Below are 25,545 nucleotides of genomic sequence, written 5' to 3'. Positions count from 1 at the left end.
TTCCACACTTCTTCTGTAAAAACTAAAAAAATGTTGGTCGGCCTCCTAGTTGTTTCAAGTAAAATGACAACTACATCCATATGTGAGTTGGAGCATAATATAGGTAGTTGAAGCTTTTTTCATCTCAGGTGGTTTAATTTATAAAACATATGGGTCAAGTGTTAAAAAAATGTAGAACCAAAATTAGATAAAACCAAAATTGGTTTCACCAAAATTAGATGAAACCGAAATTGGTTTCATCATAAATGTACTCTTCAGGGTTTCATAATCGATGAAATATGGTCAAACTAGGGAGGTACTCTCCAATCCCTAGCAGGTCCAGCACACTTGGAACTATCTTTATGTACGCAAGGAGAATTCCAACAAGATACTATAAAGAAAAATGAAAGTTCTGTAAACTAAAACTAACAAGAAACGACATGGAGCGAGTGAAAAATCTTTCATAAACATCAAAAGTATCAGAATTAGGTGGTGCAGTGTGCAATGCAGAAGATTTTATACATCAATTTCAACAATTTTCAAAGCATGACTACAAATAAAACGAATCAACCTACCGTTTAGTTGCAAATCACTGCTTCCTCATCATCATCTGTAACAACAACAACATGAATCATATAAATATCATATCTCTTTTCACCAAGTTTAGTTTTTATCATAAACCCTGAAAATATGATATCTCTTTTCCCCAAGTTTAATTTTCATCATAAATTCAACTGAAACATTAAGAACTAATTGGTAAGGTTATAAATCGAAAACAACAACTCATATATTCATGTTCATACACAACTGATTTCATATTATTTGTAAGGATGTGACTTCTCGTTTGCAGGAAATGAATTGAAAAACAAATAAAATTTTATGTGACGACATATAATTGCCGTTTAAGCCTGTAAAATTGCAGGAAATGAATTGAAAAACAAATAAAAATTCATCTCATCAATTCAATTCATCTCAAAAAAAAAATTTGAATCTGTTTAATCCTGTAATGAGAATATTAAAGGAATAATTGATTTACTCATCGTTTGAGACCAATTCTTCATTACCCTAGACCTAGTTTATCAAATCGCCAACCCAATTGACATTTGAGACCATTTTTTTTTGACATCCAACTTGAAAATAGATAGATTGAGAAGAAAAATCATATCAATCTTACACAAAAAAAAAAATCAAATCTCTAGATTTAGTTCGATATTCACCTTTTTATTTTCCGTCACTTCCCATTCTCGATCTGTATACATTTATGTTGGTACCGGAGTAGGAGACGATGAAGTATAAAAGGAGACGATGTTGGTGGAGAATCAGGAGAATACCGTGGTTCTGATGGTGGTGCGGGAAGATTTGGAGGAGGTTCTGTTGGTGGTGGTGGTATGAATGAAGACGAAGAGAGAATACAGTTCTCGTATGGAGAAGAACAAGTGGATGGTAGGGTAAGCTGGGTATTTCTTGAAAATGAAATGGATGTAATTCACCTAGATTAACGGATTTGGGGTTTTTGTTTCATTTTTACTAGATATGGTTTTCATTTATCCCAAATAATATGGCTGGTGTTAGTGTAACTCTAAGAGTATCACCTTGGTTTTTTATAGATTAATATAACTTGTATTTGTGAAAAGATTTTTCTTTCCTACATCCCGCGCACCCAATCCTGCGGGTTGTCCCGCAAGAGAAAGAAGGAGGACACCTAGTGACCCGGTGGATTTGCAGGGGTGAGTTTAGTGTGGGTCCCATTCCTTGTGTCACATCGGTACAACCCGCGGAATTGGACCCGTGGGATGTAAATCATTTTCTCCCAAGTTAATTCCCAATTGCCCAGTTGTCCTACTATGGAATGGATGACAAGATTATTAACCAATTTGAGTATCTTCTTTAATTGAGAGAGTTAAAACTCTCCCAACGACAGTGATAGAATTTCGTGCTTCCTCAACACTCATGAAATGAATTTTACTGTTTCGAAAAAAGAAAAAGAAAACAAAAGGTGATAGAATTTATCTTTTTTACTGGGACACATGGTTTATATATTTATATCCTCAAAAGGGTTCTTTATTCTCCTAACAGGATTTTGGTTTTGAGATCCTAGTTTAATTGGGCCCTAAAAACTAATTAGGGGCCTTGCCATTTTATTTGCACCCCGAATTTTTCAGGGGCTTATTAAACCGACTATGAAAACACTGTCTTACCCTTGACTAAACCTAAACCTTAAAATTCAGTTAATCCTTAATTAAAAACTCTAATTAAGCCACCAATTCATTTTTATTCTAATCCTAAAACAAAAAAAATCAGTTCTCCCTCCTTTCATTTTCTTCTCCTCCCCTTTCTCTTCTCCACCATCATTGACGACCCTGTGAAGAAAATAAAATTCTTCACCCGATTCATCGCGTAATCGTCGACGCGAAAACTTTAATCGACGATTAACTTCTTCTACAAACATAGCTCGTACCAAGCAGACCGCTAGATATGTTGTTTTGCACCCTAATAACCCAAATATTGTTGAAGTAATAAAAAGAAAGGAAAGAAAGGTTTATGTGAGGAAACCCAAAAAATGAAATCAATCGAAACCGGGGGAAGAAATGGCTCCAATTAGAAGGTACGTGAACTTAAACCCACATTCTATTCGTTTTTTTCTTGTGTTTTGATTGTGAAATTGAGTTTGGAAAACTGAAAATTTGCAGTTACAGTCAGTGGGTCGTTAATGTCGAATTGATAACCCCTAACGATTTTTCATTTGCATGTTGGATTCTATTAAAAATCGTTAGTGTATTAGGTTGAAGATGACGACCCTAATTCTGCTATTTCAACATATTTTTTTTCCCTAGAATAGAGTCGTTACTGTATAATAGAAACGTTTGACGATTCTCATGTGACGACCTTTTTTTACTAGATAACGACTCTAGATGGAACTCGAACAGCCTTTTGTTTCAAAAAATGAAAGTCTCGTCATCTTAATCCCCTAGAGTCGTCATTTAGCTATATGCCCTAGAGTTGTCATCCCAGTTGCTAAACAATAACGACTCTACAAGATAAATTATAACTTTCCTGTCCAAATAATTGGAAGGGTCGTCATTATGTGTTATAGAATCGCCATTAGCTAAGTTAGAGTCGTCATTTTATCATGAAGTGTCGTTTTCTTTTAAGATTATCACATTGACGACCCTTTAACAGATGCCATAAAAATAATATCTTATTGGTTCCTTTTTTCCTTGGATAATTGTACCAAGAATAAAGATAAGCTTCCCATGATAAGTCCTCATTCAAGACCTCCCCGCAACAAAAAATACTTAAATGCCGGTCCATTACATGGAAAACTGCCGAGTGAGGTAGCCTTTTCTATCCGCGAACCAAGAGACAAAGGTAATGAGTCGTCGGATTCGTCGGCTGCATCCTCTCCTGTTGTGTCTGCTACTAGAAGCGATGAAGAAGAAGTTTCGGAACAAGAAGAAATTCCTTTAGGAGGTGAATATGTTGTTGATGATGATGATGGTAACGGTGGTTCGGGTCGAGGTGATGGTGGTGGTGATGACGAGGAGGATTTAGAGATTGAGGAGGAGGAGGAGTATGAAGGTAATGATGAGGATGAAGGAAATGATGATGATGATGATGGAAATGGAAATGGTGGTGACAGTGGTGATAAAAGGATGATGATGATGATGGTAATGATGCTGGTGATAAGGACTATGAAGAGGATGAAGGTAATAATGGTGGTGATGAGGAGGAGGAGGAAGAGGATGAACAGTCGAAGACAGCACGGAGGGTATGGAAGGATGGAAAGGAAGTTGCACCCAGCGCGAGACACATTCCCCCTGCAGCTGGAACGTCTTCGCAGTGGTAAAGCCATATGAACCCAGAGATGGTTGCGAAGTTCTATTTAGATATCCCGGATCGTGGGCTCGTACCATCTACGAGACAGTGATAACAATCCAAACTTTACTTTTTATTTAATTAGTTGATGTTAAATTTATAATTTTTTCTTATATTTGTTTATTTTTTATAGGATCATAAGGATGTCGCACGTCTTTTCAGGCACCAATCTTCTTTTAAGAAAATGGAACTATGGCCGCTAGAAGATGAATGTGCAAGAGTTAGAGAGTTGTTGAAAACTCCGGTTTATATACTGCCATTATGAACATTGTGATTGCGTATGACAAGGTCGCAATATCTAGTTTCTGTGAGAGGTATTACGGTGAAGTCGCCACATTCCAATTCCCTTTTGGCGAGATGACAGTGACTGCTGATGATGCAGAACAGATATTAGGGATGCAGGTCGAAGGTAAATCTACCAATGACAATTTTAAGAAAAGGCTTGGTTGGGAAAGAATTTATAAGTTGACAAGGAACTTGGTTGGCTGGGATAAACATACGACTGATGTCCTTTTCATGTCGGGAAAGAAATACCCGAAGAAGGAGTTCAAACTTGTAGAAATAAGGAAAATGTTTGCTGGGTCGTTGGTCAAAGATGGAAAAAATGGTGGCCTCCTCTCTGAGACAGAAGTTCGTGCTACGCAGCTGCATATTTTTTATACGTCCTTGCGTCGGTTGTATTTCCAGACAGCAAAGGTAACATGGTCAGCAACAACCTACTTCATCTTTTGGATCCCTTGGAAGAAGTGAAAATGTACTCCTGGGGGACTGCCATAGTAGCACATTTGAATGGTCATCTTTTCCAGGCATATCGGGAACGAACTTCACAAATTAATGGGAATTTGGCTCTACTCCAGGTATTTGGATTGATGAAAGTTGTCTTCTTTGTGTACGTTTTTTTTCCTTGAATTTTTTATGCTTATTGGATTGTTTTAATTTTTTCAACTCTGCTTGTTATAGGTGTGGATTTACGATCATTTCCCCTTATTGTTCAAAGATAATGAAGATGTGCAACTCAACCCAGAATGGAGCATTCCTAATCCAAAAGTAACCCGATACTTGTTCACTGGGTCTCAGGATAAGGAACAAACTGACGCGTTGTTAGAAATGCGCCAAAAATTGGACAACATCACATCGAAAGAGGTAATATTTGATCCGTATAATAATGGTAGAGTTTGCGCAATGGAACATGTCGTGTATTACCATGGCCCTCTCTTTTACCCTTACGGATTTTCAATGTATAATCCGATGAGAATCATGCGTCAACTTGGGTTTATTCAAGATTCACCCGATGATGACTATGTACATCCATTCAAGCATAAGTTAGACAAATGAGAGGCTGACGTGTCGGACATGAAGGTGGTTTACGAACATGAACCTGATACCAAGCATTGAATACTAGACGCTCTAGGCTAGTAGACATCACAAATTGGGTGCATGTCAATTAAGGTCACGAGGAAACAACAAATTACTCTACATGGTACGAAGGCTTCTCCCACAGTCGGGTGATACAGACGGCCGCAAGACAACAAAGCATCTACCTCTGCTTCTCAAGCTGACATTATAGATGATTCTACCATTCTTAAGATTGGGGTGAGTATTTATTTTTGTAATTGTGTTATTCATCTACATACAAATATAAGTTTGTTAATGTGAATATGTATTTGAATGCAAATAAAGGGAATGAATGAAGCTTTTTATCAAGGCACTGTGTTTCTATGCTGACAAAGGGGAAGTGTTTGATCCTGACAAACAACGTCGGTACGCTGATTACTGCAGACACGTTGAAAATCCCAATGCAAATAAAATGTTTGTTGATCTGGCTAAGGAAGGTAAGAGGACCAGGAAAACACGTAGCCAACTAGGAGAAGAACGTGTTGAACAAGGACAAGGCAGCCAACATCATGATGAACAAGGTATTAGATAAGATGGTGGTTCCCCAGGTGGCAATGCAACTCAGGGTCCTTCTAAGAGAATCCGGAAAGTTAGCCGAACAGGGAGGTAAAAGGGGTTGAGGCGGAGGTCGAGGTCGAGGTGGTGGTCGTGAGTGAGTAGATGTTACTGTCGACTTGAACTTATGTTTCTTAACTTTTCTTAGATGCAACTATTTTTTGTAATAGATACTAGGTTTGGTTTGTTGAAACTATTTTGCTTTCCTAAGATTTTAGAACGACGTTTAGAAGTTTATTTGTTTAAATGTTTATTAGAATGAATAAGGGTAGTCGGCTTTATATTTAGCAGGATAACGACCCTAAAGCTGACAAGTTGGAATATTCCAACTCAGTCCTAGAGTCGTTAACCCTATATTTATAAGGTTGACGACTCTAAACCTAACATTTTTTTTTCAGCCTTAGAGTCGTCACCCCATAAACATAAGAGATGACAACTTTGATTATCTAAAAGGGTCGACGCTTTGTTAATATGTCAGTTAACGATCCACTTAGCAGTTAATGGGAATTTTGAATTCACCCAATGTGGTTGAGTCGTCACCCATAAACATAAGAGATGACGACTCTAACTAAAATTTTTAACTAGGGTCGTCAATGTATATGAATATTCATATGACGACCTAGAGAGTAAGTATTTTACAGAGAGTTTGGATTTGAGGGTCGTCCGGGTATAAACAAAATACATTAACGACTCCAGGTGACCTAGCTACAATAGTCATCAGTGTTTAGCACACTACCTTTACGATTTTTCATCACCTGGAAAAGTTGCAGGTTAGAGTCGTCGTTGTTAGTGTCAACAGACTGACGACTTCATAGAGTTGTTAGTGTATACAAACCCCGACTGTAACGACTCTCACTCTGAATTGATCCATAGTGACCATGAATCGATCATTTGGAGCACCATTCAGACAATTTGAAGAGTATAGGAAGTTTACCTGATTGTTTTGAGCTCCGGGTTCTTCATTTTGAGGATTGGTTCCTTCATTTTGAGCAATAGGATCATCATTTGCACCATTTTTCATGGCTTCCTTCATTAACATATCTTTATCATACATCTAATCCATATGAAAATTTGAAATAATCTTACCATCAACACAATCATTTTGAGCTTCCCTAACATCATTCCTTCCACTTGAATCAATCATTTCTAAAACCCTAGTTTTTCCTCTCAAAACTCCTCTTCTTCTTCTCAACTCACAAAAACTCAAAAATTAAATATCTCCAAATTTTTATCCCAAAATCCGATTTTAATCTAATCACACTAATTAACTTAATTAATTCTTAATACTAATCATTCAGGGGCAGTTTAGTCATTTAGAAAAATTTTGGATAAGGGATTAGTTTGGGTGACCTTTTTTGTCCTCTAGTTGGAGGCCCTAACTAGTTTTTAGGGCCCCCAATTAAACGAGGTTTGAGATATGACTTTATGGGAGTTTCTTTTTTGGTGTTCCGAAGGAACTGGAGTCGCATCTCTTTTCAATTTCCATTCAAGAGTTCTCTTACGTGTTTCCACACGCCGTTGAGACCTCGAAAAATGGGAAAATTTCTTTTCTTAGGAACACATACAAGATTCATCAATACAAAAAGGAGTATGGTAACCCACCATTATTTGGTGTCCGTTTAAAATTGTTTTTTTTTTTGCTCGATTAAAAGATCTACGTTAAGAAGGAAGGCTAAGCACAAATCTGCCAAAGCAGAATCACTACACCATTTTTTGGGATTAGCAACGGCCCCATGCAGTTGCAAAGAGACTTGCAACAGCAGCCGGCTGTTGCGAAACGTGGCGTTGTATTTTCTTTGCAACAGCGCTTAAGCAACGGTGTTTGGTTCAGCCAACTGTTTTTTCCTTTCTTTTGCAACTGTTTCAGCTGTTGCGAATAGGTTTAGCAACAACTTTTTGCTGTTGCTATATTCTTGTCGCAACAGCTTCAAGCAGTTGCTAAATGAGAAATTCGCAACAACTAGATAGCGGTTGCGAAATTTAGAACCATAAAAAACTTAGGACGACTATTCTTAGCCGGACCCGGTTTTATTATTCTGGTTCTAAATTTAGCAACAATTATTAGCCGTTGCTAAATTTTTGCAACTGAAAAAAAATCAAGTCAATCTTCTGTTGACCTAGTCAAGAGTCCCCTACAATATTTTCAGGCGATTTTCTGGCCAAAATTCAGGCAGCATACAAACAGTATCTGTCAGGAGAGATATGAAGTGCACAACAAAGAAGCCTTCAATTTAAACAGTATATTCAGGCGAGTTTCAGGGTAACCATATAACAATAACTATTAATTTTCACCGGCTTTCATACTTCAAAGTTGGTGTAGTAAAAAGGTTCGGCAGACAGCTATAGATTCATTTGCTTATGAGGATATAACTGCACTACTTTTGAACACAAGTTGTTGTGTTTTTTGAACAACTGATGAGTTTCAATAGACAGCTATAGATTTAGCGTAGCCCTACGTGGGCTATAAGCATCCATCAATAAACAACAAAAATGTTGTGTTATTCTTTAACGGACACCACAAAATCTCTTAACCATTCAACGACATAATACCACAAACTTAAACGAAGTGTCTTCTTTACTCACTTTTGCTTAGTTGCACATTATAGCACTTTACCCTCCAAAACATTTAAGCATCACTCGCCGCAGATACAGCCTTCAAGTTGGTAAGCTTTAAGTTCCTTGTACACTTCCAAATATGATTTAGAAACAAACTATCAATGGATTCTGATCAAATGGCAGGTATATCCACAAACATCTTCCATATCCTCTGTGTTCAGTACATGGAAAAATACCTAATCTAAATTATTGCATTCCAAGATACTAACATTAAGACTTTGAAGTTGAAAATAAAAAATCAAAATCAATTGTAATCCTACTTCTCCGTAAACAATATTGTGGCTCATATCATATATTAGGAAGATAAAATCAACATACCTTGAACTATGGCACATCAATCACCATCTCTTTCGCTACCACTACCTCCATGATCTCCCCCGGCAAAACACCCTCCCCGATATCATCCTCCTTGGTATCCACCACCACCACATGCCAAACATGTTTCTTTGTTACTAATAAATCTCTTGTTTCTTTTTGATCTCCGCCGCCTTGATATCCATCACCAAGACACCCTCACCAATCTCCTCCTCCTTGGTATCCACCACCACCACCTGCCAAACAATCCACGATACTTATTTTTCTTTATTACTAAGAAATCTCTTGTTTCTTTATTACTAACAAAGCAAAGAGAAGCTTATCGGTTCATTCTGGGTCGCCAAACGATGTTCAAACTCCTCCGTAACCTCGCCAAGCAACGATTCCATCAGCTGTATGAGCAGATAATAGTGTTATCTGTCAAGTAAGAACCAACAGAGAGTTAGTGGGATCAATAGATGGATGGTTGAATTTAAAAACATGAGCACTGCCAGTCAAGCTGGAGCACCTATACCATTAAATGTTGTGTCAGTTTTCAAACAATAATCAATCGTAGTACAGTAATCAAAAATGTAGTTAACAAGACTAAGATGTACAACTCAAATAAAATGATGCAACAAAAACTCAATGCAGATAAAGAATCTAAGAAGAATTGGTGTGCACCGTAAAATACCAAACTGATCATCTGAAGTTTTAACAGCAGCATCAACATCAGAAAATGGATGGTGATTGGCTTATTTCAACTAACAAATCAATCTTCAAGTTTTGGGTGGAAGGATCAGGCAGATTCATGCTGCAACGAAATACACCAAGAAGCAGCTCGACAGGATGAAGTTGCAGAAGCTGAATTGATAATTAAAAAGGAACTCTGGAAAATCATGAGTTTTGTAACTTTAGAAAATCATGAGGAAGCACCAGCAGGACACGCGATGAGCCTTCATAGAGAAGGTGAACAGGTTCTACGAACTGAGCATTTCCTGTATTTCTCACGTACATCTCCATGAACATAAACAAATCTACAAGCAAGAGCCTGTGCCGAAGCCAAATAAACTGACCTCAAGTGTAATAGGGGTATGATCGATACTCAATCTTATGATAAAATAAATCCTAGCATGTATTGAACCACCTCATAGCTTAAAATATATGAAGATTTTTTGTTTTTGGTAAGCCCAGAAGTGGAACTTGTTATTCAAATCTTTTGGTGTGTCCCATTCAATGACAAAAACACTATAAGCAAGCAAAGAAAAGATGTGTTCATCAAAAATTGTATTATAACGAAACTGAAATATACATAGTTGATGAACTGCTATTTCTATATACCTCAAAGTGAAGGTTTGGTGTTTAGATTAATCAACTTCTATACCATTATAAGTAAATCCATTGCTGAGCTAAGTATACACACCCATTCATACAAATTTCTGGAATGAACAGCTGCAAACAACAATCAATTGAACCATCAATCTCAAACAAAAAATAAATTCCCATTTGATAAATCCCTAAAATTCACACCAGCATCAATCAAAGCAAAAACAAAATTAGGGTTTCCCTTACCAACAACATACCAAGGAAGAGGTATAATCTTGAGTTTCATCGATTACTCTCGAATACTGTTGGTGCTCCTCATTGACTGTTCTTCATCGATTCACAAGAAATCCTCAAGAACTGATATGTTGATGGATTTTGTTAATGATGAGCATCGAGAAGAGCTGATGAATCTTCGTTTTCAGCTGGTGTTGATGAAGAGAACAGAGAAGAGTTGATGTTATTGATTGATTTTTTCGATGGATCTTCGATTTCGTCTGTGTTTATGAAGAGAATAGAGATGAGGCGAAATGAGAGAGAGATGGAGGCGCTGGTCCTGGTAGATAAAGAAGAAGATAAGGTAGGGTTGGATTTTGGATATATGACAAAGGAAAAAGGTGGAATAATCTTTCTGATGTAAAACGATTTTACATTTTTGGGCTAAAAAATAACACTAATGTTCCCACCCACGCAACCGGTTCGCACGCGTATAATGTTGGTGTCACCTTGCACACCAGCAGGACGCACATGTGTTACGGTCAGCCGATGCGAATTGCAATACCCATCAAAATTTCGCAACTACTTTCCTCTGTTACAAATTTTGCAACGGCAAACAGCAATTGCGAATTTGTGAGTGGTTGCGAATTTAGCTGCGAATTCGCAACTGCATATGACCTGTTGCAAAATTCTGTTGCTAATCGGGAAAAATGGTGTAGTGAATAGCCACCGAATGAAATACATTTTTGATTTTCTTTTAACCAATCACTACGGGAAAAATCATCATTGACGACACTGTGTTAGTGTTGTAGTACCCCTACGACAACTCTATTTTATGCATTGTGGATTGGGGTATTGTAGAAAGTCCAACCTTTTCTACAATACTTGACTAAGAGTTGCAAAGGGTGATGTGATTCATGGTTCGACAATATTTTGGCAAAGTTGTGATTCTCTTTCGATTTTTTTTGAAAGCCTAACACAACTCTTGCTTGTGTTGTAGGACTATTTTACACAACAAAGGATGAGTATCGTAAAAATATGTAACACATCACTTGTATAAGTTGAAGGTCTATCTTAGACAACCTAGGATGTGTATCGTAGAAATATGTAACACTACACTTGTATAAGTTGAAGGACTATCTTAGACAACCTAGGATGTGTATTGTAAAAATATGTAACAACTCTTATTACTATTATGAATAAGATTTGCACGACACTTGTTAGAGTTGTAGAACCATGTTGGACAACACCTAGTTATGTCGTAAAGACATTCTTTCACAACCATTGGTTTGTGTAGTTGAAATATGGAATACAACTCTTATTAGAAGTTGTGTGCATAAAACTATTTTGAAAAAAAAAAATTATACCTGAAACCGAATTGCCGAAAGTATTTTACATTCACATTAAGCTGCCAGTGCAACACATTTACATTCATTCAAGTTAACCTGCCACTCCAATTGCATTACCTAGCTAACTTCAAGTCACCTTGTATGAAAGTGTGTTGCACAACAAAAGAAAAGAAAATGATACCCATTTTTTTTACATGACCAAGCATATAATGGACATAACATAAATCAAACCCTGCTCAAGAACCATTTTTCAAGGGGAAATTAGGGGGAGACCCAAAAAAAAAAAAAATTCTCATTTTCAGGCCCATAATTAATTTTGGATATTGTGACACCCATAATTATTTCCGTGACACCCATAATTATATGAAATTATTAAAAACTTTTGCATGACGGATTATGCATCTGCATGACTGAGTTATGCATCAGGGGTATAATTGGCAACTCAACTTGGACATAACATATCTCAAAATCCGCACCTTAAAAATTTACAAATTTTATATGGTTGGAAATCTTTTAAAGAGAGCTACACAACGAGTACAAACAACAATATCAAATTTTTGTTTTTCATGAAAAAATCGGAGGTGATCATCGTTTTAGGCAAAATTTTCGAAAACTTGATACATAACCATTATGCAGCCACCAAAAAGGATGCATAACGCATTATGCAGACGCATAACGAATTATGCAACCAATTTCTCGACTGCATAAAAAATTATGCATCTATAACAAGTCATGTACCCATTGTTTTCGCACCCTTCTTGAGTATAAAAAATTGATGCATAATGCAGTATATATCCATATTTACGGATGCATACCATGTTATGCATCTATTTTCTCGATGCATAAAAGATTGTGCGACAATTTTCTCGATGCATTATGCAGTCATATTTTCGGATGCATAACAGGTTATGCATCCATTTTCACGACTGCATAACATGTTATGTAGATATTATTGTAGGTGCATGACAAGTTATGCAACCTTATTTTTTGTTGGTTTCAATACTAACAAAAATGTTGTTGTATAACGGGTTATGCAATCATTTTTCGGACTGCATAACACGTTATGCAGGAAATTTTGTAGATGTATAATAGGTTATGCAACCATTTTTTCAGCTGCATGATAGATTATGTAGTCACTTTTGTATCTGCAAAAAAAATCATGCAATCATTTCTTTAGACACACAACAGAATTTTGGACATATTAACTGACCCAAACGTCACTGGACCAAGGTTAATTAAGAATATGACTCATCCAAATTCATCGCACTAACACAATCAGGTAAGCCCATGCCTTCTAACCCCACTGGAATTGTTGTAACTTTATCTCTTCCATCAATTACTCGAACACCAGCAGCAATAACTCAATCCCAGTCCCTGGTTAGCAGCTGAAACATCATCTAAAACAAGCTGTTAACCCATAGAAGGAAGCCAGTAGCAGCATACATCTTTCACTGCCATAGCTCAACCAAATCACTACAGTTTCAGACCTCAGATCCTATCTCTTCCATGAACATCATATCACCAACACAGACCCATAACAACACACGTTCTACGGCTGAAAATTAGCTCAACAACTTGCAGTATCTCCTCCTAACCAAACCAGTTCAGTCTGCGAAAATCATCCCACCAGAAACCCTGTAAAACAGACCACCAGCACCATTGCAGCAACAACCATTGTAGACAAACTCAACTAGCATCAGATGAGCTTGAAGGCCTTTTCTCGAACGTGTTGTGTGCCTAAACTGGTAACTGCAATTCCTCATTCATTCACAACCCATAAACACACTCCATTCAATCCCCATTATCAACATCAACATCATTATCTTCCCTGGTTCAATTAATCTTCAGAAATCATTCACAAACTCTTGAAATACACACAAATAACAAATTATTAAGAATCAATACATGTTCTCCATTTACGTCTGCAAATCCCCTGACAGCCACCATTATAACCTAACTTTGTATTTATAATTGTAGAATGAGTTCACATCTGTACCAAGCCTTCTCAAATTTTATGACGTTGCTGACCGTTTCTTTGTTGTGCGATCGAACTCGAATGTTCACATGAATTCATGGCAGGGGAACCTTTCTTCTTCACTTACTCAAACCATAAATGTTGTAACGATTCAGCCAATTTCATCTCATGTTGCCATTAATCTCTTCCAGCAACTTGACCACTATCTCAGGAAATTCCATCGTGAGTACCTGACCACTATCTCAGGAAATTCCATCGTGAGTACCAGCAGATTCAATCCAACAAATCTGCGACCATCAGACCGTCTTCATTCTCATCTCAAGAACTATATGCAGCTACCATTCACCAACACCAATTTCGTAGTTTAAATCCCCATAGATCCAGCGATGATGATTTCCCTTGTCATTAATTTCGTCCGTGAAGAGAAAAGCCCTGAATTAGGCTAAGATTATCAGTGTTTTGTGAAAAAATCTTCAATGGGTTTGAAGAGGAAAGTCTACTGATCGTAAATTTGTAACCCAAAATCATCTTTTATCAAGATTTTGAAACAGATCGGGCTTGTATTGAAGAACAAGCCTTTGTTTTGAAATAGATTTTTTTGAAATTATTGTTCTAAATCTAGTAGATCTGAAAATGAAGAACAAGATAAGAGAGATAGGAAGAAGAAATTCGTTTCCCAGTTGATGTTGATGGCAGCTGATTTCAGTGCTTGAAAAAATAACAAAACAAAATTTTATAAATTATGGGTGTGAGAATAATTTTTCCCTAAAAAATGGGTGCACGCCTTCAGTTTTCTATCCGTGAGTTTCTCAGTGGAAAAATCTGGGAGAATGGGTCTCCCTGTAGTTTTCACTTTTTCAAGCTTGTTTGCAGCAAGCTCATCAGTATTCCCAATGTTAACCTGAACAAGCTTGACTAGTAAATCGGCAGCAATTTTACGCACTTCTTGGGGCCAAGTTGCAGTGTAGATCAGCGTCTGGCGTCGAGGAGGTATCTCATTAACAATTTTCCGAATCTGTGGCTCAAAATCCATGTCCAACATCCTGTCTGCCTCATCAAGATGTCAAGACAAATGCTCCCACTGCTGTTAATATTAGGGTGGAATGCCTTTGTCCTGAAGGCAACCTGCAAGAAGAGATATAAGTTAAACAACAAGTCTTGATTACGAATATACACTTTAATCTACACCTTAAGCATTACAGGATAACCATTCCGGTGCCTCTAGTAACAGATATGAACACTTTAATAAGAACTAAATATATGCAAGAGAGGTTTGATTCATTTTCTGGTTATCAATGTTGTAATTGAATCTGACGGATAGAACAAAAAGAAGTATTATACCTTGGTTTCTCGAATACCAGAAACTGGCGCTTCATAAAATTGACCTGTAGTAAAAAAAATATGAAGTCAGATACAAACCTAAATAAAGCTTAGCAGATGGATAAAAAGAAGAGCAATTACACCAATTGGTAAAACAGAATGCGGCTCGTACCCATAGTAGGCTTTAGTGGATTTTGAATTTTCATTAGTGGATTTTGAAGAGAAAATGATGGGATCTGTCTCAATGAAAGGTTCAAATATTAACTGTTCAGGATTGGGGTTTGGCATCTCAATTACTCCATGTGCCTGAGAATGAAAATAAGCTTCAGTACCTGAAATTGACCACTGCCAGTCATCTCGCAAATATAATACAGCTTTAGAATACAGATTATTCTACAGTTGTAAAACAATGATACTGAATGAAAGTAATTCGAAATGAAGACGACACGAAAATTGTAAAAAACTGACCACACCAAAATGGCTAGTTCTAGATACTATGCCAAAACAATTCAGTCAGTTGTCCGTCAAATCGATCACAGCAATAACAAGATACCACAACTTAATTCACAATAAAATAGTACCATCGTTGTATATACATTACATTTCTAAATTCAGCTATAGACAAGTTAGTCTGCGTGAACACAATCATAGTGGCCCTTCATAACGGCACCTCATCCTTAACGACACCCCACTGTCACATCTTAAAGGTATAAGTGTGTGACCCATTTAAATGCAAAAGACTATGAGTTGAGATGAACAGGGATAGTTTTATATCCAAGCACCTATATAGTGCACTCACATACAATCCATGGACTAATATAGTAACAAATGGTCTCCATCATTTAATTTAAAAGCCTAAGGCATTAAAATGACACATCTCATCATATAAAATACATAAATCATTTGAGTAATGGATCACTTGCCTTAATTTTAAAAATTAGCATTCATTTATCCCAACTAATCTTCCAACCATCGTCCTCTAATGGAAAAAGAATACGTCCTTCGTAATCCTCTAAATTATATTAAGAAAATAATTATTAATCAGCTTTCGAATCTTAATTTGAATATCTAATAAGTTAGAGAAAGGGATGCAAGCTATGTGACCATATAATTAGCTAGCAAATGAAAGACATGGAGAATGGACTAACTAGCCCCATCATTGTTCTGTCGAGACATTTCCTTTACCATTAACATATATTTCATAAAAATAATAATTCATGCATCAGTAACATGCGAGTAACCTCACCGTTGGTATCTATATATATATATATATTATATATATATATATATATATTGCCTTAGCTAAAAAGTCACAACTCTATACTAACAAAATGAAGCATCATATTCATAGGCTTAGCAGCAACAAGCCATGTACAAAATGGAGAAACACCCATGTATTAGTTTCTTTGGATACAAAGGATTTGGTTAAAACCATTTGTCAAACACCCAGTGTACACAATAGTACTCTAAATTTATACTATGTATACAATAAAAAAAATGCTTCAAAGAATGATAAGGATCAAAAACTGTCAATCTAACCTGTGTATTGAGATTTCAGCCTCATAAATTATGGCAACCCTTCCTTTTAATTGCCAAGAAAAGACCAAAATTATGAAAGTTGCATATGGTGAAAAATAAGAAATTTCCCAAACTCACACGCAGCACTATCAGTTTCAACCACTCTCTATCAGAGTCTGGGCAAAATGATTGATCCCTAGAACAAAAACGAAAAAATAATCAATAAAGATCAGTTTCACACATTTTAACCAATCCACAGACCCTAGATTACACAATTATACATACATGGGATTTTCTCCAGGAGAGAGGAGCAGCAACTTCTCACGATAAGAGAGAAAGCCCCTGACCATGTACTCCTATTCAAAAATAAATAAAAGGTTATCAATTAGATCCAAACGAAATCATCATAATTCTAAAATCTAAATAAAAATGATGAGAAATTAAGAAGAAAAAAAGGTGAAATTACAGAAAATTACCCAATATTCATCGTCGAATTCGAGTCTAAAAGCATCACGAATAGCTTCAGCAGAAGCTATATGACCCTAGCTTCACGAATGGGGAGGATTTTATATTTATATGAAATTTGGTGAAATTCGGATTTTGAAATTGAAATTCACTGTCAAATCGAATCACACCAACTCAGGAAGCTATTCGTGATGCTTCCTGGGTGAGAAGTTTATATTTATACAAAATTCACTTGTCGAAATTTTATATTTATACAAAATCTCCACCTGATTCATTCATCTCTGTTCATCACTCGTTTCTCATCTTCTTAACAGCAGCGGCAGCAAAAACCAACAACAAACACAAACCCTAGATTTTTTATTCTTGATGGAAACCAACAGATCTTCAAATCTTCACTGTCAAATCGAATCACAACAACCCTATCTTCTATTTTACAGCTTCTGTAGATGAAACTGGTTTAGTAATCTGATTGAAAGAATTTGGAGTTCGATTTTGACTTTTAATTGCAATGTTTTGAAGAGATCTTGAGATTTAGTTTCGTTTCTACAACACAACAATGAGGGTTTCTGATTTGTTTCAAACTGAAACTGATTCCTTTGTTATATCACCGATTAAACAAATATTGAGTTAGGTTTTTTTTTTCTGAGGGAGGCGCAAGGTTAGAGAGATTAGATGAAGATATGCCAAGTATGGTGAAGTGAAAGAGAGTTAGGGGAAGAAACTGAAGAAGTGAAGAGAGAGAATTTTCTTATTTATATAAAAAAACATTTGAACGGTAGAGATTTGATTACGGAAGGTAATACGGATCATGGATGTCTTTGAACGGTATAGATTTGATTTGGGAATGTCATACGGATCAACCCCAGTATGTGAGAAGTTTGTGTTTCTTTGATAAATTTTGCTTCTATGCTAAACTAAATTCCGTTTTATTACCAACTTTTGATATGGAAAAAATCTAAAAAATATAGGGCCATTTACAAAATGGCCACACTTTTTGTAATTCAGTTACGAAATGATCATATTTTATAAATCGGTTATAAATTGATCATACATCATCCGACATAACAGTTTTGTAAGAAAACGGGGTTAGTTATTCCCAAAATACCCTCACTCTTAACTCAACCAAATGTTAACTGCAGTTAGGCTATCATTGACGTGTTGGGCATTTTGTTGACGTGGCGTCTCTGTGACGTGGTGGGCATCTTGCTGACGTGTCGTCTCTATGAGGTGGCACACTTTTGTGGGCAGAAAAGTGTCTGATTACATTGATCTTTATACACCTGCAGACAATAATACTCATCTTTCATTTTTCATCATAATTTAGTAAAATTTTCAAGCCAAGAAAATATGGCAAAGCAACACTTTTTTGAAGGTTAAAACGTAAAACTTTAGATCATTTTGATATCTGACACTGTAGAATAAACATCTACTCAAACTAATGGCCAAAAATAGAAAATCTTAACACGAAAAACACTATATGTCGCGCACCTTCATAGTTCAAAAAATTTGCCTAAGCTACATGGTATTCAGTAATTGGTGAGAGCATCACTGTCAGCCCAACCCCACTCACTCACCAAAATGCTTATACAAAGAAGGGGTCTGTTGGTGGTGAAGTGACCACTAAAAACTTCACACATGGCCAAAATGCTTGTACAGGAAAAGCTTATTTGAATCTTTACCAATAGATGTACCTAGACCATGTCCAAGACATGCCACCAAATTCACAAGCAAAAACTATTCCCAAGAGAGTTATTTCACTCTACTTTCTCCTTCGTACAGATCTTATATGAAAGCTTATTCAAAAGAAAATCTTTAAACACGCCTAATGAAGTGTGCATGCATGTCATTTATCAGATCATAGGGGCCAGTTAGCATGTCTGAAACTTACTATTTTTTCATCTAAGAGTAAACATCGCTAAGTTGATATTCACATGCATACCCGTTTAAGCTAAGCACACAGAGCAACCTATGCTCACAAGGTAATGTTTTCTATCTCCTCAGTCAATCATGGCACATTCGTTGCGGAAAAAAAAATAATCATTCAGTCTAACGAAAGTGGGACAACTAAATAAACCAATATGATGTTGGAAAACTAAGCATGACATCAATATTCTGCAAGACTGCACGGAATGTTGCAATATATTTGGTAAACGAAGAAGCAAGCAATCAAGCAATTAACATGTGAACATGAGAAAAAGAAAAAAGAAAACAAAAACACGGGGTGCTTGAAGTTTTGATTCACCTCCCTACAGCCAGTTGTAAGATGCAAAATAAGTGATGCCGAAGGAAGACATTATTAAAGGCTTTACGACTTTCAAGCATACAAAGCAAAGCCAGGAGGGTAGGACCCTTAATATCATCTTCAGACTCAGATGCGAGCCGTAACTGACACAGACACATTGCATGGACAACCAACTTCACCTGTCCTAATGTCAAGATGCAATTAGGGCTCAAGAATATTTCAATACTGAGTACTGACATAAAAGACATAAACAGTATCTAACCTTGCAAAGACACCTCTTCCATCAAATAACTTAGGAACAATGACAATGCAGCATCAGTGCCTAACTGAATTCAAGATCAAGAAGAGCTCTGCTGGCCTAGATTCGAATTTTCCACATAGCCTCAAAACTACGAATTGGTTGATAAGTTCAAACACACGTTCAATCCACAAGAATTCACACTTATGTTATCAAAAAAACTAACCTTATTAGTATCACATTCTTCAACCCTAAAACTTCGAACGGGGTTCTTCACATATTTCCTGCACATAACCATAACAAAATTGAATACAGAATCAATTAGGGTTTATGAAAAAAACAAAAAAATAAGAGAAGAAAAACCTTAAAATCGTTAAATTAGGGTTCCTGAATCTAATTAGTAACAGATAAAATACCCAATTTTATTTAGGGTTTATGAAAAACAAAAAAAAAACTATCTGTAATTAGGGTTCCAGAAATCTAATATGAAATTGACGGAATATGGTTGTAATTACCAACCTCGTGATGTTCGCAAACATGGTAATGATCTCTTGTAACAAAACCGCCGTATTGAACAACCAGTTACCAGATTTGGATGCAAATCTCACAAAACACCACAAGATATGGATCAAAACCACACACACGAATTACATAACCTGTTAAGTATCTGTTTGCTATGAAAATGACTCGAAATCACTCGATATTCAATGAATCGCCATTTTTGAAGAGCTCTGATAATAGAAAATGAGAGAGAGTAGAGGATGCAAAAAAATTAAACAGAAATGGAACCTAACGGGTTATAGTCTCTATTTAGTTCGGCCATATCCTGTCCGTCTAAATAATCCTCTAGATGTACCGTTAACACGGTCTATGGCTACAGATTTGATGTAGTTAGGTTAAGGACTAACTGGTAATTTCTGCTAGTCATTTAACTCTGACTCGGTGGGTCCTACTGACTTAACCAATGAAATAACGGAAGTGTGACTCTTTTGTAAATGGTTTGTAACTCTATGACCATTTTGCAAATCGGGTCCTAATTATAGGACTGTTTTATACATTCCCAAAAATATATCAATAAATTTAAGATATTGTTATGGACGTTCGGTTAGAAAAAATTCCGAAAAATATACGGGAATGAAGCTGAAAAATAAGAAATGAATTCGATAATTAGTGTGTTTCTTTGTGCTTTTGTGCTTTGTCTTTGTGATTCTGGTTTGAATTTCGACAAGTTACATAGGTCATCATGAACTTCAAGTGTGGTATAACGATACAAACTATGAACCAAGAAGCTTCAAGAGGGTTTTGACTTCAAACTTAGCATGATACATCATCGAAATCGAACTTCAAATTTGTTATAACGAAAAACAAACTATAAACCAAGAAGCTCTGGGAGGCTTCTGACTTCAAACTTAGCAAGATATATCATCAGAATCGATAAATATGAAGCTCAGTATCGATTCGAACTTTAAATGTGGTATAATGGCATACAAACTATGAACCAAGAAGCTCTGGTAGGGTTCTGACTTCAAACTTAGCATGATACATCTTGAAATCGATAAATATGAAGCTCAGTGAAATTCGAACTTCATAGGTAAGATTCTATCGAAATATTCCCTGAAACCTTAAACAAACCCCTTCTCGTCAACTTCGAGAAAGAACCAGGCTCCGAGATCGAAACCAGGTCGGGAGTCTACTACTATAAGTTACATAGGTTGCGTTTCTTTGTGCTTTCTCTTTGTGCTTCCGGTTTGAATTTCGACTAGTTACATAGGTCATGAAGTAATTTTGACTAGTCATACAGGTCATGAAGTAGCTTTAGTTCATATTAGTAGACTCGGGTTATAAGATTACTAAATATGGACCACGAAGCTCCGGATGAGTTTTGACTTCAAAGTTAGCAGGATACATCATCAAAATAGACAAATATGAAACTCAAGTGTTGATTTGAACTTCAAATGTGGTATAACGACATACAAAATATGAACAAATAAGCTCTAAGAGGGTTATGACTTCAAACTTAGCATGATACATCATCGAAATCGATAAATATGAAGATCAATGTCGATTCGAACTTCAAATGTGGTATAACGATATACAAACTATGAACCAAGAAGCTCTGAGAGGATTCTGACTTCAAACTTAGCATGATACATCATCAAAATCGATAAATATGAAGCTCAATGTCGATTCGAACTTCAAACTTGGTATAATGACATATAATCTGTGAACCACGAAGCTCTGAGAGGGTTCTGACTTCAAACTTAGCATGATACATCATCGAAATTGATGAATATGAAGCTCATTGTCGATTTACAGGTAAGATTCCTTCGGAATATTCTACGAAACCTTAAACAAACCCTATTTCTGCATATTGTATGCAAACCAGGCTCCGAGATCGAAACCTGGCTGCGAGTTGACTACTCTAACTCAGAAACTTGGTAAGAACGATAAATCCATCATTTACAGGTAAGATTCCTTCGGAATATTCTACGAAACCTTAAAGAAACCCTATTTCTGCATATTGTATGCAAACCATGCTTGAGATCGAAACTTGGCCGCGAGTTGACTACTCTAAGTCAGAAACTTGGTAAGAACGATGAATCCATCCATTTACAGGTAAGATTCCTTCGAAATATCTACGTAACCTTAAACAAACCTTATTTCTGCATATTGTATGCAAACCAGGCTCCGAGATCGAAACCTGGCCGCGAGTTGACTATTCTAAGTCAAAAACTTGGTAAGAACGATGAATCCATCCATTTACAAGTATGATTCCTTCGGAATATTCTACAAAACCTTAAAGAAATCCTATTTGTGCATATTGTATGCAAACCAGGCTCGAGATCGAAACCTGGCCGCGAGTTGACTACTCTAAGTCAGAAACTTGGTAAGAACGATGAATCCATCCATTTACAGGTATGATTCCTTCGGAATATTCTAAGAAACCTTAAACTAACTCTATTTCTGCATATTGTATGCAAACCAGGCTCCGAGATCGAAACCTGGCCGCGAGTTGACTACTCTAAGTCAGAAACTTGGTAAGAACGATGAATCCATTCATTTACAAGTAAGATTCTTTCGGAATATTCTACGAAATCTTAAACAAACCCTATTTCTGCATATTGTATACATATCAAGCTCCGAGATTGAAACTTGTCCGTGAGTGGACGGACTACTATAAGTCAGAAACTCGGTAAGAACGACGATTCCATCCATTTATAGGTAAGATTCCTTCGGAATATTCTACGAAACCTTAAACAAACCATATTTCTGCAAATTGTATGCAAACGAAGCTCCGAGATCGAAACCTGGTCGCGAGTTGACTACTCTAATTCAGAAATTTGGTAAGAACGATGAATCCATCCATTTACAGGTAAGATTCTTTTGGAATATTTGGATGAACTGGAGAAGAAATATATTAGAATTGAACATCCGAGGTTCGAAGATTACCAGAGCTAGACCTGAGTTTCTCGTTCGGATGAACTGGAGAAGAAATATATCAGAATTGAACATCCGAGGTTCGAAGATTACCAGAGTTAGACCCGAGTTTCTCGTTCGGATGAAATGGAGAAGAAATATATCAGAATTGAACATCCCAGGTTCGAAGATTACCAGAGTTAAAATGACCACATTACCCTTACTAGAAATAAAGGCAATAAATATTATGGAGACTGTGAAAATTACCAAACTACCCTTATCTGAAATAAGTAAAGTAAATATTACTGACTGTGAAAATGACCATATTACCCTTCTTGGAATTTAGTGCAATCAATATTATGAAGACTATGAAAATGACCAGACTACCCTTATCGGAAAATAAGTAAACTAAATATTATAAATTGTTAAAATGATCATATTACCCTTACTATAAATAAAGGTAATAATATCATGGAAACTGTGAAACTTACCAAACTATCCTTATCTGAAATGAGTAAAGTAAATATTACAGATAGTGAAAATGACCATATTACCCTTCATGGAAATTTGTGCAATAAATATTATGGAGATTGTGAAAATGACCAGACTACGCTTATCAGAAATAAGTAAAGTAAATATTATTGACTGTGAAAATGACCATATTACCCTTCTTGGAAATTAGTGCAATAAATATTATGAAGACTATGAAAATGACCAGACTACCCTTATTGGAAAATAAGTAAACTAAATATTATAAATTGTTAAAATGAACATATTACCCTTACTAGAAATAAAGGTAACAATATTATGGAGACTGTGAAAATTACCAAACTACCCTTATCTAAAATGAGTAAAGTAAATATTACAAATAGTAAAAATGACCATATTACCCTTCATGGAAATTTGTGCAATAAATACTATGGAGATTGTGAAAATGACCAGATTACCCTTATCGAAATGAAGTAAAGTAAATATTACTGACTGTGAAAATGACCATATTACCCTTCATGGAAATTTGTGCAATAAATATTATGGAGACTGCGAAAATGACCAGACTACCCTTATTGGAAATAAGTAATGTAAATATTTCAGACTGTGAAAATGACCATATTACCCTTACTGGAAATAAGTGCAATAAGTATTTCTGATAAAGGTAGTTTGATCATTTTCACAGTCTCCATAATATTTATTACACTTATTTCCGGTAAGGATAATATGGTCATTTTCACAGTCTGTAATATTTACATTACTTATTTCCAATAAGGGTAGTCTGGTCATTTTCGCGGTCTCGATAATATTCATTACGCTTATTTCCAGTAAGGGTAATCTGGTCATTTTCATAGTCTGTAATATTTACTTATTTCTGATAAGGGTAGTCTGGTCATTTTCACAGTCTCCATAATATTTATTACACTTATTTCCAATAAGGGTAATATGGTCATTTTCATAGTTTGTCATATTTAGGTTACTTATTTCCGATAAGGGCAGTCTGGTCATTCTCACAATCTCCATAATATTTATTGCACTAATTTCCATCAAGGGTAATATGGTCATTTTCATAGTCTGTAATATTTACTTTACTTATTTCTGATAAATGTAGTCCGGTCATTTTCACAATCTCCATAAATTGTGACAGGTTGTATGATAAAATCCTGATTTTGGTGTGTGTTCAACAACTCTTATAAGTGTTGTAATACGTTTTTATTAAAAAAAAACACAAAAAATCAAAACTTGTGAACTGTAAGGATGGTTGATGAGCTAGGTTCCATGCAGTAGGTTCATGTTCGAATCTCTCCTCTAACATTATTTTTCATCATCATATTTTGGTGTTCTTCAACAACTCTTGTAAAAATTACGATAGGCTTAGTCACTACATTTATGCAACAGAGTTGTTATAGCTAAATGTCGTCTCAACTCTTTTTCTTAAGGAGTTGTCATTTGTTTTCTTAGCGCAACTCCTTGGTCCTAAGGGTTGAAAATGATAATATACGACAACTCTTCCTTTGAAACCAGTTGTAAAACATAAGACATTCTACGATATTTAGCAAAGAGTTGTAAAACCCCAGTTATAGATGTATATTTTTCCTGTAGTGAATGCATTTAGGATATAGTTTGATGGTCCGAGATAGTAGATCGGTGAATATCCTACCTCATTAACATTTTATTGGTCTTTATTAGAAGTGTGCTCCATGCCTATTTTTTTTAATGAGGGAGGATGTCGCCGCACTTCTATAATAACATTATTTCACACTTTTAACGACATTTTTCCTATAAAACCCAAACAATGACGGATTTGAAATTTATATTTTAGGTATATGATCTTCTTACAAAGATCTTAGATCTACATTCCTATTTAAAATGAGTGTAGTATTAAAATACCAAACTTTACTATTTACCGATGTTGATTTCAACCCTTGAATTTCCATTGGTTTTCAACTGTTATTTTTTTAAGTACTAGATTGTTGTGTTATATCACATAAGTGCTTATTTCTTGTAGGAATGTAAAACTTTGTAATAAGAACATATCTCCAAAATATTACCTTCAAATCGTTATTATTCGGGTTTTATAGAAAAATATTGTTTTTTTTGAAGGAAAAAAGAGGATGAACCTCTTTAGATTATATTAACTGGAAGTCATGAACAAGCTAATTCAAGTAATATAACAAAAGTACATAATTATTGATCATAGAAGTAATCGGAGGGATGGTGTTTTGATTCTGTATCCACCATTTGGAAAATTCTTCTTCTTCATTAGGAGAAAAATATT

General features: G+C 35.8%; 3 long non-coding RNA genes across 6 annotated transcripts; all 3 read right to left on the bottom strand.

Annotated features, from left to right (window-relative positions):
• Positions 1-8,161: 8,161 nt before the first annotated feature.
• Positions 8,162-10,584, bottom strand: LOC113273511. Its single transcript, XR_003322443.1, has 4 exons — positions 10,288-10,584; positions 10,057-10,167; positions 8,740-9,153; positions 8,162-8,572 (listed from the first exon to the last, which is right to left on the bottom strand). It is a non-coding gene; the product is annotated as an uncharacterized LOC113273511 (long non-coding RNA).
• Positions 10,585-14,235: 3,651 nt separating this feature from the next.
• On the bottom strand, positions 14,236-17,593 carry LOC113274712. 3 transcript variants are annotated; one of them, XR_003323163.1, is made up of 6 exons: positions 16,893-17,593; positions 16,702-16,772; positions 16,438-16,612; positions 15,071-15,243; positions 14,920-14,963; positions 14,236-14,703 (listed from the first exon to the last, which is right to left on the bottom strand). It is a non-coding gene; the product is annotated as an uncharacterized LOC113274712 (long non-coding RNA). The 3 variants fall into 3 exon arrangements; XR_003323164.1 differs by having other exon boundaries at positions 15,071-15,230; XR_003323165.1 differs by having other exon boundaries at positions 15,071-15,204.
• A 291-nt stretch (positions 17,594-17,884) lies between these two features.
• Positions 17,885-20,136, bottom strand: LOC113273510. Of its 2 annotated transcripts, XR_003322442.1 has the most exons (5): positions 19,881-20,136; positions 19,588-19,645; positions 19,386-19,512; positions 19,124-19,302; positions 17,885-18,161 (listed from the first exon to the last, which is right to left on the bottom strand). It is a non-coding gene; the product is annotated as an uncharacterized LOC113273510 (long non-coding RNA). The 2 variants fall into 2 exon arrangements; XR_003322441.1 differs by lacking the exons at positions 19,124-19,302; positions 19,386-19,512 and having other exon boundaries at positions 17,887-18,161.
• Between the last annotated feature and the right edge of the window lie 5,409 nt (positions 20,137-25,545).

This window comes from Papaver somniferum, chromosome 4, assembly GCF_003573695.1.
Source record: "Papaver somniferum cultivar HN1 chromosome 4, ASM357369v1, whole genome shotgun sequence".
In the NCBI taxonomy this organism is placed as follows: domain Eukaryota; kingdom Viridiplantae; phylum Streptophyta; class Magnoliopsida; order Ranunculales; family Papaveraceae; genus Papaver; species Papaver somniferum.
The sequence above is the reverse complement of the archived record's forward strand: the minus strand, read 5'-3'. Positions and strand labels throughout refer to the sequence as shown.